Source organism: Bos taurus, chromosome 12 (genome assembly GCF_002263795.3).
Source record: "Bos taurus isolate L1 Dominette 01449 registration number 42190680 breed Hereford chromosome 12, ARS-UCD2.0, whole genome shotgun sequence".
Taxonomy (NCBI): domain Eukaryota; kingdom Metazoa; phylum Chordata; class Mammalia; order Artiodactyla; family Bovidae; genus Bos; species Bos taurus.
The window spans coordinates 59,130,059-59,147,590 of record NC_037339.1 but is presented as its reverse complement, the minus strand read 5'-3'; positions in this window follow the sequence as shown (position 1 = coordinate 59,147,590).

The following is a 17,532-nucleotide window of genomic DNA, read 5'->3' as shown; positions in this document are numbered from 1 at the left end:
CGTCCCTCCTCACAAAAGCTTAAAGGGCTTTGATACCAATTAAATTCTGTGTTATGAGAGAAAACTCTTCAGTTATATATTTTTCTAACTATATGAAGGAGTAAATTCTGTTTTATAAATGACTGTAGGTAAATAAGATGAAAAACTAAGATATTGGTTCCTTTTTTCTTTGTATTATTATTGGGGTAGGGGAAGCCGTGGGTCAAAATAATAAGACTGTTTTCTTCACAAGAAAAGAAATCAACACTTGTTGTATATTGATGTACAAGTGCCTGTGGTAATATTTCTAATTTAATTAACTTTCCCTCTTTTGTTCAACGTATAGATGATTCTTCTCTAATAAATCCAAGAACTAAAGAAGAGATATTTAGCCTCTAGTTTTAGTATTTCATCTAGATTCTAGGTGCCACTGATCTGATAATTAATAAAGCTAGGAAACTATCACTATCCCATTTGCACCGTGAGTTTTCACCATTTGCACATATAGAATTGAGGTTTATATAATATTTTAGGTAATTTTCTGAGGAAAGGAGAACAGTAAAATCGGAAAACTCGAAAGAAGCCATAGCACTGTTGTCAGAATAAAGTTTTCTGAAGGAAATATAAGAACTCATCTTAAAGATTCAAATTTTGATTCATTAATAAAACTAAAGAAGAGAGGAGGATAAAGAGCTCTGTTAGAAGTGATGCAAAAGGAAAGCACAGAGATGTATTTTGGGGCAAAAGCCATGAAGGAAATTGTGTTATTTTGTAGATAGACAAATATAGAACTATACAGCTTTAAACTATGCAAAATTAAGAAATGAAAGAGAGCAGTATATTTTAAAATATGCATTATTGATTTGAGCTAAGGAATTTATTATGGATTACTCTTGAGGGTTTGCTATGTATTTTAGAGTGCAGAATGATCAAGCCAGGTAATTGGGGAACTCGCCAGGAATAGAAATTGGCTGCATATATTAAACATCACATCTCTGTATTTTTAGGAACCTCTCCAAAAAAGCTCGTCAATCTTAGAGTACATGGAATCTTGAGCAGTGATTGTGTTATACTGCTTTGCATGGAATTCTTGGCAATAAATAGCTATGGGTTATTGGTCAGCTTGTCAACCACATATCATATATTTGTTCTTCTAGAAAGGGAAACTTATTTCCCAATGGGGAAGTGAAATCTACAGCAGGGATTCATTTTGGAATGAAATAGAACACTATGGAACAAGATGTGAATTTCTTATTTGCCCTCTGAGGTGTCAATTTCTTTTATTGGATTGGCTGCATTTTTCTTCTTTTTAATTGTATCACATTTCTTATTTCTAATCTTATATACTTTAAATTAAACTGGAAAATTTACTTTTTTTGTGTAAAGCAAGATTAAATTACTGTGAACCGCAATGAGGGAGTAGGTGGCTGGAAGTAAGCCAGAATTCAAGGAAAAGGAGTGTGAATGTGAACTCTGTCTTTTCCATCTTAGCCTTGCTCTCTTGCTGACAGCATCAGAGAGGTGAGGCGAGCAAAAAGCAGCTGTGGAAGCAAGAAACCAAACACTGAGAACTGAAATGGATCAACAGCACCGGATTTTAACTAAACAGGTTAGAAAAGCAGAGCCATTCATAGCAAACTATTAAATGATGTGGAAACCATTTGAAGGCTTAAGGTTTAGGAAAGCAGAGTGGAAAATAATATTGAAGATGCTTGAAGAAATGTAGCAAGAGTGAGATGACACTTTTAAAACTGTAAGAGAAGCCTCTATGCATGAAGCTGTTGCTGATACTTTGTTTTGTAATTCCACATCCTTATAGGAGCACTATGTAAAACAGTAAATCTTGCTTTTAAGCAAACAGTAACTTAAAATTTAATGACTCAATGTGAGATAGATGGCTCCATGTACATTATACTGGCTTTCAGGGTGCTCTCATACATTCCTCCCTAAAACTCTTAGTCTAGACTTCAATGAACCAAGATAGTTCTTCTAGAACCCTACTTTATTGATTTCTAACTTTACCCTCACCCTACTTATGCCTGTCATACCACTTCTCCTGTCATAGCCTTATTGCTCTCAATAATTCAGCCCTTCAGTATCTCTATTCTAGGAAGCCTTCTCTCTGATCATCATGTCCTCTGATTCAGGTGAGTTTCCTCTGCTAGTTTCCTAACAGAGGACTAGTTTCCTAGGTTTGATCCTAGGAAACCAGGACTCCACTGATGCTCCTGTTCCTTTTCTGCTGTCACTCAGTCCATTGATGTCCTTCCTTCTGACCTTAACAAGTTTTTAATCCCATGATCAGTCACTGTAAAAGTACCTTACTACAACCCTGTTGAAATCCAACTCTCTGCCTGCCTCATCCTTGCACCCAGAAGCTTAATGTGGCTATGGGAAAATATACAACCACAATAACTCTCTGCACTTGAAATTCTTGATCATAAACCTTACATCGACTTTAACACTGTCCTGCAGTCATTCTATATTCCCCTCATTCACTGGTTGACCCACTCTCCTCAATGACTTTCTGATGCCTGCTCCTCTCTAATACCTCCTTCACCATCCTCAACCTCTAATGATTATTAATTCACAAAATTAAGTAATCAGAAGATCATTTCTGTAGGTGCCCCCAACATCTAATTACAGATATACTTCCATGCTGTTTTCATCTTGCTATGGATTAGCTGTTTACATTTTCTATCAAAAACTAATACTTACATTTGTAACCTTGATCACACCTACTCAAGAACATTGCTCCAGCAATTTGTCTCTCTCATTTATATCCTTGTTGTTTACTTCCCTACTAAATAATTTATTTAGCCATATAAAATGACATTATTTCTCCCATTAAAAACAAGCGAGCTTATCTTAACATCAGTTTCCTTTACACCTACCACCCCAGGTATACATTTTCTTGGTTCCCTTCACACGAATATGGTTATATTTTACTGCAGATTCTATTCTTCCTCCAATTTCCTCTTGAACCTATGTGATTCAGTCTTCCACTCTCATTTTTTGACTGAAACTGCTTTTCACTATCACCAATGAAGTCTAGTACTCTAGTACTAGTAAATACAACATTTAGTGTCATATATTTGTCATATTTTATATTCTTGGCAATAGTCATATTTTATATTCTTGGTAACTCTTTTCTCTTGACAAACTCTCTTCCTTAGGCTTCCAGGGCAACCATGGTTGTTGTCATAATTGTTGTTTGATTTCCATCTTTTTCACTTGTTGCTAGAGCTCAGTCTCCATGGTGATTTCTCTCAATTTCATAACCAGTTTGGAAGCCCCATTTCTTATCTGTACTCCTTTGGTAATCCCATATGATCTTATGTCTGCAAAGTCTATGATATGAGTAAATGTGTTTGCTAATTCCCAAATATACCCCAACCTAGCTGTCCAAACTCCTAGATACAGTAGCCTACCTGATAATTCCACTTCTAAAATGTAAATATATTTAAAATTGAACACTTGATCATCACTCTCCAGTCTAAAAGGGAAAAATGAGCTGTTCTACCCAAATTCTTTCCCATCTATCTTAGTTGACAATAGCTTAATACTTCTAGTTGCTGGAGATCAACACTTGGAGTTGACCTTAATTTCTCTTTCTTTATCTCAAACCAGCCTGTCAAATTGCCTGTTGGCTGTACTTTCAGATAAAACCTTAATCAGACAGTATCTCCTCCCCTTCCCTATTACTACTCTGACCCACTATGGTCTTCTCTGGGATTCTGCAGTAGCCTATCTTGTCTCTGTGATTCCATCCCTGCCATGCACACTCCCTTAAAGTTTATTCTCCAATATTTGTCAGACTGATCACATAGACCATATCATTCTTACCTTAAATGTGTTATCATTTCCTTGTTGCTCTTTGAGAAAACTATGAAGACCACACAATGGTCTGCAAGCCTTTATGTCATTGATTCCCTATAATTGTCTATCTTGCCTCTCTCTTCTTCATGTCACTGAGTCCACATTGCAACTCCTCAGATATACCAGACCAACCCCTCACGTTGTGCTCTATATTCTTTGTCTGAAACTTTCCCCTCTAAATATCTCTATGGCTTTATATCTTACATCCTTCTAGTCTTTGCTTAAAAATCCCCATCTCACTGCAGCTATTTAAAACTAATTCCCCCCTCCAAGTTCCACATATCCTGCTATACTTTTCTATTGCACTTCTCACAATCTAATGTAGTATACTATTTTCACTTATTTACTTTTGTTTCTTGTTTAAGATCATAATCCCCATAAAAGATAGGGCCCACCAAGGCATTAATGTTTGATTCTATTCACAGATGTATCATAGGTTTCTTGAACTGTGTCTATAAAGAGTGGATATTTGATACAGATTTGTCAGGAAAAAAAAAGATTCAGTTAATGGTAACAGGATTAATTTAGAGTCAGATAAATGGATTCAACGTCAGACCATTGCTCCCCTCATTCACTACTAGTACCAGGAGAAAGTTACATTAACCTCTCTAAATGTGTAGAATATGATAATAAGATACCATACAAGTTCACTGCAAAGACTGAATTTTTGAAGTATGGTCTAAGCACACAGTAATAATAACGATAATTATAATAGCTGTTTAAACACATGATAGCCATTTTGCTATTGCAATTGTGTTCATAAAAATATCAAACTACCTAGACTTCATTAATTAGTTTGTTTGTAAAAGTGAATTTTCTCCACACATGTATGAGTTTGTTCTATTGTCAAAAGTCTGGAAGGTATATTATGTTCAGCAGATGAAGTAGGGCTTTCAAAATCTAGGATTTCATATTGTTTATCATTATACTTTGTGGATTAACAGAGTGGATATTCAAATGGTCCATTAGAACTGAATCAAATTGGCTAGAAAGGAAGACCAATGAATAGATCACTTCCTTAATTTTAATAGTCTTATATAAAAAGGAATTATCTTCGGTGTTCCCTTGCATTGGATACAAATAACAAAAACATATCTTTCACCTATACATCCACTGAGTATGTAGGAGATTTAAATGATTTCATCCCTGCTGTCTCATTTCCAGGCTATTCCTAGATTGTTACTGAAATTCTTGGTTGATATAAATAATAAAGGTGTGTGTGTGAAGCTCGCTCAGTCACGTCCGACTCTTTGCAACCCCATGGACTGTAGCTTACCACGCTCCTCCGTCCGTGGGATTCTCCAGGCAAGAATACTGGAGTGGGTTGCATTTCCTTCTCCAGGAGATCTTCCCAACCCAGGGATCAAACCCAGGTCTCCCGCATTGCAGGCAGATGCTTTACCATCTGAACCACCAGGGAAGCTCAGATAATAAAGGTAGTTGAGGTTAAATGAGTTAGAATCTAAACTCTAAAAGCAGCCATTTATCCAGTAGAGATACATCAAAAACTGAGAGAGACTGCATGGAAGAATCACATTTGCAGAACAGAAGATTTTCATGATGCTGTTAATTCTATTTTGCTTTCTCTTAGAAGCCATTCGAGGGAACTTTGAGATCAAAGAGTGAAAACATTGTGCTGGCAGTAATCAGCATACAGAAAGCTGAAAGGCTACCTGCTTGTCTGAGTGAATTTGTACCATTTTCCATACATGGAAATCCTTACTTTCCTGCTGCCTCTACCCATCCTTCAAGTTTAATAGGTTTCTAAGCACTCAGTCATTGTTATTACGTCTGAAGCTGACCTGGACATTCTGGCTCGACTCCTTTATACTTACGTGATCCTTCTTCCTCTTTGACAGTGCCTATTCTTATAGATTTCAGTCATTTGTTCCCTGTCCAGGGCTATGTTTTCAGATTTAGGTCCAGCTACATATCAAGGCGATACTGCCAATACACCATTCTCCTGCTGGCGACCTCTAGCAGATTTAGTTCATCTCTTAGTTTCTTTTACCAGTCCTGTCCACTGAGTAGTAAAACCAGTGAGTCTTTTACAGTCTTTTATTAGCTGACTGACTCCTCTCTCTTCCCCTAGAGCAGCAGTATTGTCATGCAGCATTCAAGCATAGGCTCTTTGGAAAATCTACTCTAGTGATTCCTATTTAAGGAATATATAATTCCTGTTAATTAAAGATGATGAGCCCCTAGCAATATAATCACAAATTGACCTATATAATGAAAAATAAAACTTATATAAAATAATAGATAACTGTTCTTCTTCATTGTTTTATGACAGAAGAGAGTTCCTTCACAATATGCTAACTGGATATTAGCGCATTATAAAATATTAGAATATTATAAAATATGTAATTTAATTTAAAATACAGCAAGCAGCACAATATAAAACAGGCTGGTTGATGTAAGGTATACTCTAAGGCTACTTATATTCAGAACTGCTCAGTTGGTAAAATTTGTCTATTTTCAATCAGCCCAATAAATGTTAGAAATTTGTGCTCTCTCTGATGAAGTTTATGGTAGCTGATAGTTGTAGAATGGCTAAGATATTCTGTAAATAAATAACAAATGTGCATGAACAACCATGAGTCTAGGGAGTCCAGTAGGAAAAAAACTAAAATTTGATTCATAAAAGATCCTACATTTAGAAATGGAAATGGAGAATTTTGGTTTGCCGACTGCTAGTAATCAAGGTCACAGAATCCCACTCTGGAATCTTGTCAGGTGTGCCTCTTGTAATTTTATGCGAGTTGTGTTCAGATAGATAAACAACCAAAGAAATGTGGCTTCCTAATTTAGAACACAGGTTTTATGAACTATTTTGTGATTCTTAAATTTACCTAATAAATGTCTGTATATATGATGAAATTTGTTCTGAGAACTATTTTCATTATAACTTGATAGCAAGGTTGTAGAGGCACATTAAACTTTATCTATTTCAAATAATTTAAATTATCTAATAAAAGATGCTAAGAGTTCTCATGTCAAATTGACTTAGTTTAATTTATTTTTAATCAAACAGGATGAAGGTGACTTAAAAAATGATTTATAAGAGGGAGGTAAGAATTCTAGGTCTGAGGAAGAGTACATGTACAAAAAAATTTATAATCAGGTAAATAATCATAGTCCACATGGAAAAATTTGTACAATGGTAGGAATGGTAGGTTGGATGAATGGCATATTTTATTCAGTATAATTCAGTAAGTTTTAATTAGCTAATTTAGAATATGATTATGAAAATATATGTATTTTTTGTTGTTGCTAAGTTTAAGAAATCTAGGTTCTTTCACTGAAGGATGAGTCAAATAAAAGTTATATACATAATTAGAAATGTTGACTTAACATGCTGTAATGAAAGGAAAATGGAATATTTGAACACCGGATGCATAATGCTCATTTATTTTCCCTAATCACAGGGCTCATTTGAAAGATAAGTAATCTGTTTTTCAGGCAAGAAGATCAGAAAATTGCCCCCCTGATTTTTGGCTATGTCTTCAGATGTAGAGCAATCTGAAATTCTGTCTTTCAGTAGGGGAAAAAAAAATCCTAGAAAACATGAAGTAATGGAAAATTATCTTGAAGATGTTTAAAAGAAAGATTCCTAAAAAGTGGGAAATCCCTTTATGCTTCCTTAAATGATTGTCACAATCGCAAATAGTTCTGATCCCTTTTCTTTCAACTTCTTAAAGAGCAAAACCTGATTGCATGTCAGAGCATAAAGCTTGGTATCAGGGCATAAAAAATTTCTTTCATATGGTGAGTCAGTATCAGTATTTCCTTGAAAAGATGAAAAATGAGCTGAGGTTGGAAAGTATAAATATTAATATAATCAAAGACTGAGCAAAATGAGGGGAAGAATTATAGACTAATTTATGGCCCTTAAACCTGCTATAAGAAATATCTGACTTACATGAAATAGTCATTAAGGATGAGTTAGGATAAAAACAAAAACAAATGAAGTGACAAATATATGCCTCATTTTATATTCTATAGATTCAATTGTTTTATATAGATAGATATATTCACCAACCTCCCACAAGAGTCTTAAAACAGTTTATGTCAAAAATGTTTAATATTAAGAAGGTTTCCATCATATGCTATAGTCATTATTTTATTCAATGCAGTTTCTAATTTCCTTATTTTGATTGAATTTTTTTCATGTTTCACATACATATTTTATGTAACCATCCAGCTTTTAAATTTTTTCTCTTCTAGAAGGTCTTGCACAAGCTAAATGTGAGAAAAATATATACATACAATTCTAAGTAGCTTTATTTATGCTTTCAAATATATACCTGCACATTTTCCAGCCTATATAAAATTGGTGGTTTCAATCTTAAATACATATTACACCACTTCTAGACAAAATGGTAAGTCTATTCTTCGATCCACATTATTTTTTTACTATCAAATTAGAAACTTGGTCTATTTTAATCCAAGTGCAAGTCACTCAGTCGTGTCTGACTCTTTGCAACTCTGTGGACTGCATAGTCCATGGAATTCTCCAGGCCAGAATACTGGAGTGGGTAGCCTTTCCCTTCTCCAGGGGATCTTCCCAACCCAGGGATTAAACCCAGGTCTCCCACATTGCAGGGGGATTCTTTACCACCTGAGCCACAAGGGAAGCCCCCCGCCTTTTTTTTTAATCCAAACATGTAGTCTAATTTTACATTATACAGATTTTTTCCTGTAATTTTCTTATTTCAGGATGCTTTAATATCTGTACTGAGTCTTATTATTATTTTTATAAGTTAAAATTTGACACAGCAATCATGGAAGTAAAATTCATGTTATCTCTTAGAACCTCAGTTTTCTCACTTGAAATGTAGTGAAGCTTATGAGTAGCCATGTACAGGGTACTTTAATCATAGTTTTATACCTATGAAAAGAGTTTTACCCCTGCTTACATTCTTATTAGGCCAAGAATACACTGTTTTAGTTAAACTTTCCATCTACATCATTAATATATAACACGCTCTGGCGATGAGACTCTGCTTTGGAAGAGGGAAAAGACGAACAAATTGAAAGTTAAAAATCTATTCCTTGTGATATCTGTATTTTTACCTTTCACATTCATGTTGTGGTCATTATATTTTTGGCACATAACGTAATATTTCCATGTACAATGGAAAAACTCTCTGCATCAGAAATATATTTTGAGCATTAAATACTTTACCCACAGTTAAATATGGTTGAAATAACAGTGACAGCAACAACATCAACAATAATGATGCTTGTATAGCATTTACTAAGTGCCAGACACTATATTGAATTTTTGTTTCCATATGAGGAAGGTGTAATTATTTTATCCACATTTGTATTAGAAAAAAACTGAAGCACCAAGAGGTTAAGTGAATTTTTCACAGTCACCCAGTCTGGAAGTAACAGGGTTCGGATTCACTTCCAGACTCTCCAGCTCCAGACTCCACTTTTTAAATAATGAATAAATCATCAGTTCTGAAGAAGGAAACAGCCTGAAACTCAGAGTAAAAAATCTGCTCAATTCAGAGACAGCAAAAATCAGTACTGCAATTAATCTGACTGTGATCACAGACATTGATAAAGTCAGCTGCTAAGTTCATAGGAAATAATCTTTCCCATTGCAACTATGTCATGTCCAAATGATTTCCTTTCTTCTTGAGACTACTATCATCCTGCTTTGCTAGTCTCACCTTATGAACCAAGCTCAGTGTGATGCTCAGTTGTTGTCATCTATCTCCTAAGAACAGCAACCAATCCTGAGCTCAAACCTACTTTCCTCCCCCTTACAAATTGCAGTCAACACAGAGCTGACTTTTCCTGTCCTGTATTCTCCTTAGAATCAATCATGGTGAGTACCAAACTTACCAAAACCCTTCCTAACCCACCCCTGGACACGGATACCACAAGGACCTGTGGCACGCAGTCTACCTTGATGTTACATATCAATAAAAATGTTTTTGCTAGACTGCAGGTGTGTCCCTAGGGGTCTTCTTCAGACAGTGGTACAGCGTTATAGAACCTGATAACAAGTGCACGGCCAGGGTTATTTTTGTTTTCTAACATTTTCCTCATCTCCCTGAACTTCCATACATCTTGGATCCACTTTGGTTTTCAGATCCATGCTTTCAGGTTTACCTGGTGTTTACTAAAAATCCAGTGTGACTATTCCAGTACCTATATTCATCTACTGGTAAATATGAGCAAGTTATTTATTGAGGTGAAGTTACCTATCTGTAAAAGAATAATAGAATCCATTTCTCGAAGAAGTTTGTAGGATTAAGTGGAACAATATATCTGCAGGGGCAGAGCCTAAATTAGGATCAGCAGAGAATAAACATTGATCATTATATTGTTTACATGTAAAATTATTCATTTTTAACTGATATTATTCCAAAACTGATTTGAATTGGGACAGTTATACAGATATAGAAATAGATATTTTTGTGATCTATAGATATATAATAGATATGGGTAGATAATACAGCTGTCCCTCAGTATCCACAGGAGATTGGTAATAATCTTTCTCAAATATCAAGTTCTAGAGATGCTCAAATACTTTATATACAGTGGTATAATATTTGTGTATAACCTACAGATAGCCTCCCTTATACAGATAATTTAAGTTTTGCTTTTTGGAACTTTCTGGAATTTTTTTCTACATATTTTTTATCCACTGTTGATTGATTCCATGGACATGGAACCTGTGGATTTGGAGGGCCAACTGTATTGTAAAAGAGAAAATATCAGGATATTATACTAATGTCTTAAGTTTAGGCAGTAAGATAAATAGAGAAAAAAAGAAAACTTCATTCAGAAATACATCTCATAAGATTATCTTCAATAGGTTAGAAAGAGAGCTATATTTATAACAGTCCTTTCAGCTTATTTTTTGTTTTTTGTGTTTTATGCAGTTTGTTCAAAGTACCTCGAAATTTAACACTTAGGAAAAAAAATAGTATATACTTTGAAACATTTTATTATATGAACTGATTCATTTATTCTCTCATCACATTGCTGTGTTAGTTATTTCTCTTTCTCGATTCTTACCTACCTCGTCACGACAAAAATTTAGAACTGTGGGCTAAAATATTTAGAACAATAGACAAGTTACAGCTCAGTTACAGCTCAAGCAGACAGAATATTAGACAGATATACCCAAGACATGGGAGCAGGCCGACCCCAAAGGAGTTACCCTAATGTTCCCTCTTGGCTTCCCCCATTTTATACCTCCCATCTCCTCCTTTTGGTGTGTCCATGCAAAATAGGGCTTGTACCCACGACCAGTCAATGAAAGGGAATGCAAATGGGCATATGCTCAAGGCCAATTGACAGTTGTAAGTTAGATAACAGTGGGTTCTGTTGTGTATGTCTTCCCACAATTCAGTCTGTTATACTCAGACATATACATGTGTAGCATACTTATGAGCACTTAATGTAACTCCTGGCTGCCTAAGGTTACTTGAGGTAGCCGCTATGGTTAGTTTGTGTCCACTGTGTGCCTAGGGCACAAGTGCAGGAGTTAAAAAGGTCTCTGTGGTCATTTTGTAGAATATATGTGAACTCTCCTGGGTGTCTCTGGGATGGGGTATAGAGATCAGTTTTCATCCCTTTCAATCAGGCTACCCCTCGTTGCTCATGCCTAACTCTCTACCTAACAAAATCCTTATTATGTCTGATTGTATGGTGAGGCTAGCTGTGGAAGAGTTTTTTTTTTTTTTCCTTACACTGACACTGATTTTGTTTAGGAAAGTTGTTTTCAAAATAATCATTTGATAAACTTGGTTTTTTTATCCCTATGAAATATATATTCCTATTACTTTCCATAGGCTAAAAAAAGGGAACCCGGTTGTACAACTAGGGCTTCATTTTCACCTATATTACCTATTCAGGGTCAAACATAATTTATTAAAAGAAGCTCTGCTGAACAAAAAGTTATGAGAACACTGAGTTAAGCTATAAAAGACTATACTACCCATAACATTTTGCCAGCAAAAATATAAATTTGAGAATAATTTTTGAAAATAAAATTCATTTATAGAGTTCCCTTGTTGTTTGTTGTTCAGGCCCTTAGTCATGTCTGACCCTTTGTGACCCCATGGACTGCAGCACGCCAGGCTTCCCTGTCCTTCACCAACTTGCAGAACTTGCTCAAACTCATGTCCATTGAGTCAGTGATGCCATCCAACTATCTCATTCTCTGTCATCCCCCTCTCCTGCCTTCTATCTTTCCCAGCATCAGAGTCTTTTCTAATGAGTCAGCTGTTTGCATCAGGGGGCCAAAGTATTGGAGCTTCAGCGTCAGTACTTCCAATGAATATTCAGGATTGATTTCCTTTAAGTTTGACTGGTTTGATCTCCTTGCAGTCCAAGGGACTCTCAAAAGTCTTCTCCAACACCACAATTCAAAATCATCAATTCTTCAGCACTCAGCCTTCTTTATCGTTCAACTCTCACATCCATACATGACTAGAGATCCATTAATAAAAATTAAATAACAAATCTATATTAGATTGGCATTTCCAATAACTTTCAAAGTTAATAATTAGCTAGATATATATGACGTATGCTGAGGAATAGACATGGAAACTGTCTATGCTTTCCTGAAGTACTTAACACATTTGTCTCATCATTAAACTACAAAACCACATTTTGGGGGGCACTAAAATTTCCCATAGAATTAAATGTTCATAATGGAGAAATGGTGTTTTAGGGAGAGTATGGAATAGATTTGAATGAACATTTAAGGCTGACTGTGTATTTTCTCTAAGTAAATTTCTAACCAGTCTCCTCCCTTCCTTTCTCTCTCTCTATCACACAGGCATACACATGCACACACCATTAGTTCCTGCAGGAACCTCTTCTCTTTATGTTTTATTCTCTTTGTCTGCATTTATCACCATAACTAATCCTTGCCTTATAATAAGAAAGCCTGTTTTCAATTCTGAATATTGTTTTGTTTGTATCTTTTCTTTAAAAAAGGATATTATTTTATGTTTGTCTGTGTGTGTTTTACTTATTTTTTTTTAACTTTACAATATTGTATTGGTTTTGCCATACATCAACATGTATCTGCCATGAATGTACACGTGTTCCCCATCCTGAACACCCCCTCCCACCTCCCTCCGCATACCATCCCTCTGGGTCATCCCAATGCACCAGCACCAAGCTTCCTGTATCCTGCATCGAACCTCAACTGGCGATTCATTTCTTATATGATATTATACATGTTTTAATGCCATTCTCCAAAATCATCCCCCCCTCCCTCTCCTACAGAGTCTAAAAGACTGTTCTATACATCTGTGTCTCTTTTGCTGTCTCGCATACAGGGTTATCGTTACCATCTTTCTAAATTCCATATATATGCGTTAGTATACTGTATTGGTGGTTTTCTTTCTGGCTTACTTCACTCTGTATAATAGGCTCCAGTTTTATCCACCTCATTAGAACTGATTCAAATTTCAAATGTATTCTTTTTAATGGCTGAGTAATACTCCATTGTGTATATGTACCACTGCTTTCTTATCCATTCATCTGCTGATGGACATCTAGGTTGCTTCCATGTCCTGGCTGTTGTAAACAGTGCTGCGATGAACATTGGGGTACACGTGTCTCTTTCAATTCTGGTTTCCTCAGTGTGTATGCCCAGCAGTGGGATTGCTGGGTCGTATGGCAGTTCTATTTCCAGTTTTTTTAAGAAATCTCCACACTGTTCTCCATAGTGGCTGTACTAGTTCGCATTCCCATCAACTGTGTAAGAGGGTTCCCTTTTATCCACATCCTCTCCAGCATTTATTGCTTATAGACTTTTGGATCGCAGCCATTCTGACTGGTGTGAAATGGTACCTCATTGTGGTTTTGATTTGCATTTCTCTGATCATAAGTGATGTTGAGCATCTTTTCATGTGTTTGTTAGCCATCTGGATGTCTTCTTTGGAGAAATGTCTATTTAGTTTTTTGGCCCATTTTTTGATTGGGTTATTTATTTTTCTGGAATTGAGCTATAGGAGTTGCTTGTATATTTTTGAGATTAGTTGTTTGTCAGTTGTTTCATTTGCTATTATTTTCTCCCATTCTGAAGGCTGTCTTTTCACCTTGCTTATAGTTTCTTTTGTTGTGCAGAAGTTTTTAATTTTAATTAGATTCCATTTGTTTATTTTTGCTTTTATTTCCAATATTCTGGGAGGTGGGTCATAGAGGATCCTGCTGTGATGTATGTCGGAGAGTGTTTTGCCTATGTTCTCCTCTAAGAGTTTTATAATTTCTGGTCTTATGTTTAGATATTTAATTGATTTTGAGTTTATTTTCGTGTATGGTGTTAGAAAGTGTTCTAGTTTCATTCTTTTACAAGTCGTTGACCAGTTTTCCCAGCACCACTTGTTAAAGAGATTGTCTTTTCTCCATTGTATATTCTTGCCTCCTTTGTCAGAGATAAGGTGTCCATAGGTGTGTGGATTTATCTCTGGGCTTTCTATTTTGTTCCACTGATCTATATTTCTGTCTTTGTGCCAGTACCATACTGTCTTGATGACTGTGGCTTTGTAGTAACGCTTGAAGTCAGGCAGGTTGATTCCTCTGGTTCGATTCTTCTTTCTCAAGATTGCTTTGGCTATTTGAGGTTTTTTGTATTTCCATACGAATTGTGAAATTATTCATTCTAGCTCTGTGTAAAGCAATTACCTTCAATAAAAAAAAAAAATTTTTTTAAAAACTCAATATTCAGAAAACTAAGATCAAGGCATCCGGTCCTATCCCTTTATGGCAAATAGATGGGGAAACTATGGAAACAGTGAGAGACTATTTTGGGGGCTCCAAAATCACTGCAGATGGTGACTGCAGCCATGAAATTAAAAGATGCTTGCTCCTTGGAAAAAAAGCTATGACAAACCTAGACAACATACTAAGAAGCAGAGATATTACTTTACCAACAAAGATCCATCTCTTCAAAGCTATGATTTTTCCAGTAGTCATGTGTGGATGTGAGAGTGGGACTACAAAGAAAGCTAAGTGCCAAAGAATTGATAGTTTTGAACCGTGGTATTAGAGAAGACTCTTGAGAGTCCCTTGGACAGCAAGGAGACCCAACAGTCCATCCTAAAGGAAATCAGTCCTGAACAGTCATTGGAAGGACTGATACTGAAGCTGAAACTCCAATACTTTGGCCCCTGATATGAAGAAACGACTCATTGGGAAAGACCCTGATTCTGGGTAAGATTGAAGCTGGGAGGACAAGGAGATGGCAGAGGATGAGATGGTTGAATGTCATCACCGACACAATGGACATGAGTTTGAGCAAGTTCTGGGAGTTGGTGATGGACAGGGAAGCCTCACATACTGCAGTCCATGGGGTCTCAAAGAGTCAGACACAACTGAGTGACTGAACTGAGCTTAACTGACTGAAATTGAACTCACAGTAAGACCTGTCAAGGTGATTAAGGCCACTCTAACAGAATATATCAGTATCAAATTTTAATCAGTGGTCTGAAATCTGCACGAGGATCTGTTCATAGGCTTTATATGTTTAATGTTTTTCTAATAGATTCCTTCTTATTATTTCAAAATTCTTAGACTCTATTTTTTTTCTATTTTCATGCTTATTTTCAGCAATGAACTTTTAGATCTTTATAGGTATTTTTTATTATAAAAGTAATGTATGCCCCCTACACATTTTTTTTTTTTTTTGAGACAATCATGAGCTTATAAAGTGAACATATGATATACACTCCTCTCCTTGTTCTGTTCTCTTCCTCTGGATCAATTCTTTAGGGATAAGAACTGCTAACAGTCTGGTGTATAGCCTTGTGCATCTATCTTTAATACATTGTTTCTCCCTAAACAAATGAAATTTTCATGAATTGCAGTGGTCCATGACCAAGAATAGTGTTCCTGTTACTGTCTCATGACAACCGGAATGCTTTCCTGGTTGGATTAAATAAAAATATAGGCTGCCATTTGGGCTATGATGACATTTTGATAATGAACTCTATTTTTACATTGGATGTAGTTAAAAGAGAAAGAAAGGAAAGAAGGAAGGAAGGAGAGAGCTTTCAGATTTAGTCACTATGTGAAATATAATGCCACCAAAAAAAAAAAAAAAAGCTGCAGTAATATGTTTTGGCCAGGGATTTAGGGATTTAGCCATGTAAGCATGGAGCCAGCAGAGCTAAAGGAGTATTTTATAACTGTCCATCCTGAAAACACATGTGAAAAATAATCTCAATTTGAACAAAACTGGACACTAATTAAACCTTGGATTTACCCCAATCCCTGCCTTCCCTGGTGGCACAGAGGGTAAAGAATCTGCTTATAATATAGGATACCTGGATTTATTCCCTGAGTCAGGAAGGTCCCTGGAGAAGGGAAAGGCTACCCACTCCAGTACTCTTGCCTGGAGAATCCTAGAGGAGCATGGTGGGCTACACTCCATGGGGCTGAAAAGAGTTGGACACGACTGAGTGACTAACACTTTGCCTTAAAACCAGGCTGTCAAACTAAAAATTCTACATGTGATTTGGCACAGTTTGATGAAGCTATTTACTCTGAAAGTGGCTAAGTCATGTTGTGGCTTGGCAGAAAGAAATACAAGAGACAAGATGCTTTTTGACACATGACATTCTACCACAAAGACCCCCAAGATGATGATATTTAATGCAGTTAGAAACTGCTCATGGAGAAAGAAACAAAACTTATTTCAACATGCAGCTGGATAAGAATTCCTATATCATTCTTTGTGGCCAGATTTTGGTTCTTAGGTAACTTTATTAATTTTAAAAGTGTCAAAGGTTTGAATGAGTGAAATTTTTTTTTTGAGAAGTACATGTTTAAATGAAAGGAAATAAGAGTATTTTGTGTTTAGCTGGACATCTGTACTACTTGTTAACATATTTGATTCTGTGACTCTGAAGATGAAAGTTACACCATGTACCATCAAAATCATAGCTTGGAACATTTGTAAGTAATGTCATGAAGTCTCAGGTTATACTACCAGACTATGTCTTGTTTATTACATGAAATTTCATTGGCTTCATTACAGCCAAGAATGAAGTCGTTTCTGTATCAAAGATATTATTTTTACAAAATGGGAGCAGAATGTTATTTTGATCTATGTGTAGAAACTTCCTAGATTTCCAGAGTGAAAATCTTAAAGCATGTGATTGAAATTTAAGTAGAAGTTTTATTTTTCATTTTGAGGGGAAAAAAATTCCCTTCTTAGAACAATTTGATCAGAAGGAGTTCTTTTACCTCTAGGTTTAATTTGAAGATTATTCATTTCCACTGACGGGTTTTAAATTGTTATTCAATACAATCACATGGAGGGCTGGTTAAAACAGATTCTAGGTTCCACCTCCTGAGTTTCTGCTTCAGTCAGTTGAGGTGGAGTCCAAAAATTAGCACTTTGATACCCACTGACTTAGACTATGTTTTGATTACATGAATAATGTATTTTTTATTTACAACTCTGCATTTATGGATGGTGCTGATAAACTTAAGAGCTCTTTTGACTGAAATACTACTCTGCAAGATGAGATTAAATATTCCAGTGATAGGGATATACACCAGGTTACACCAGGTTTCGTGGTGATACAGTCCTATCAATGACTTTGGCAGGCAGTGAATTGAAGACACCTAAAAATGCCTGCCATTTTTGTTGTTATATTAAAATCAAATATGGAGTGATCATAG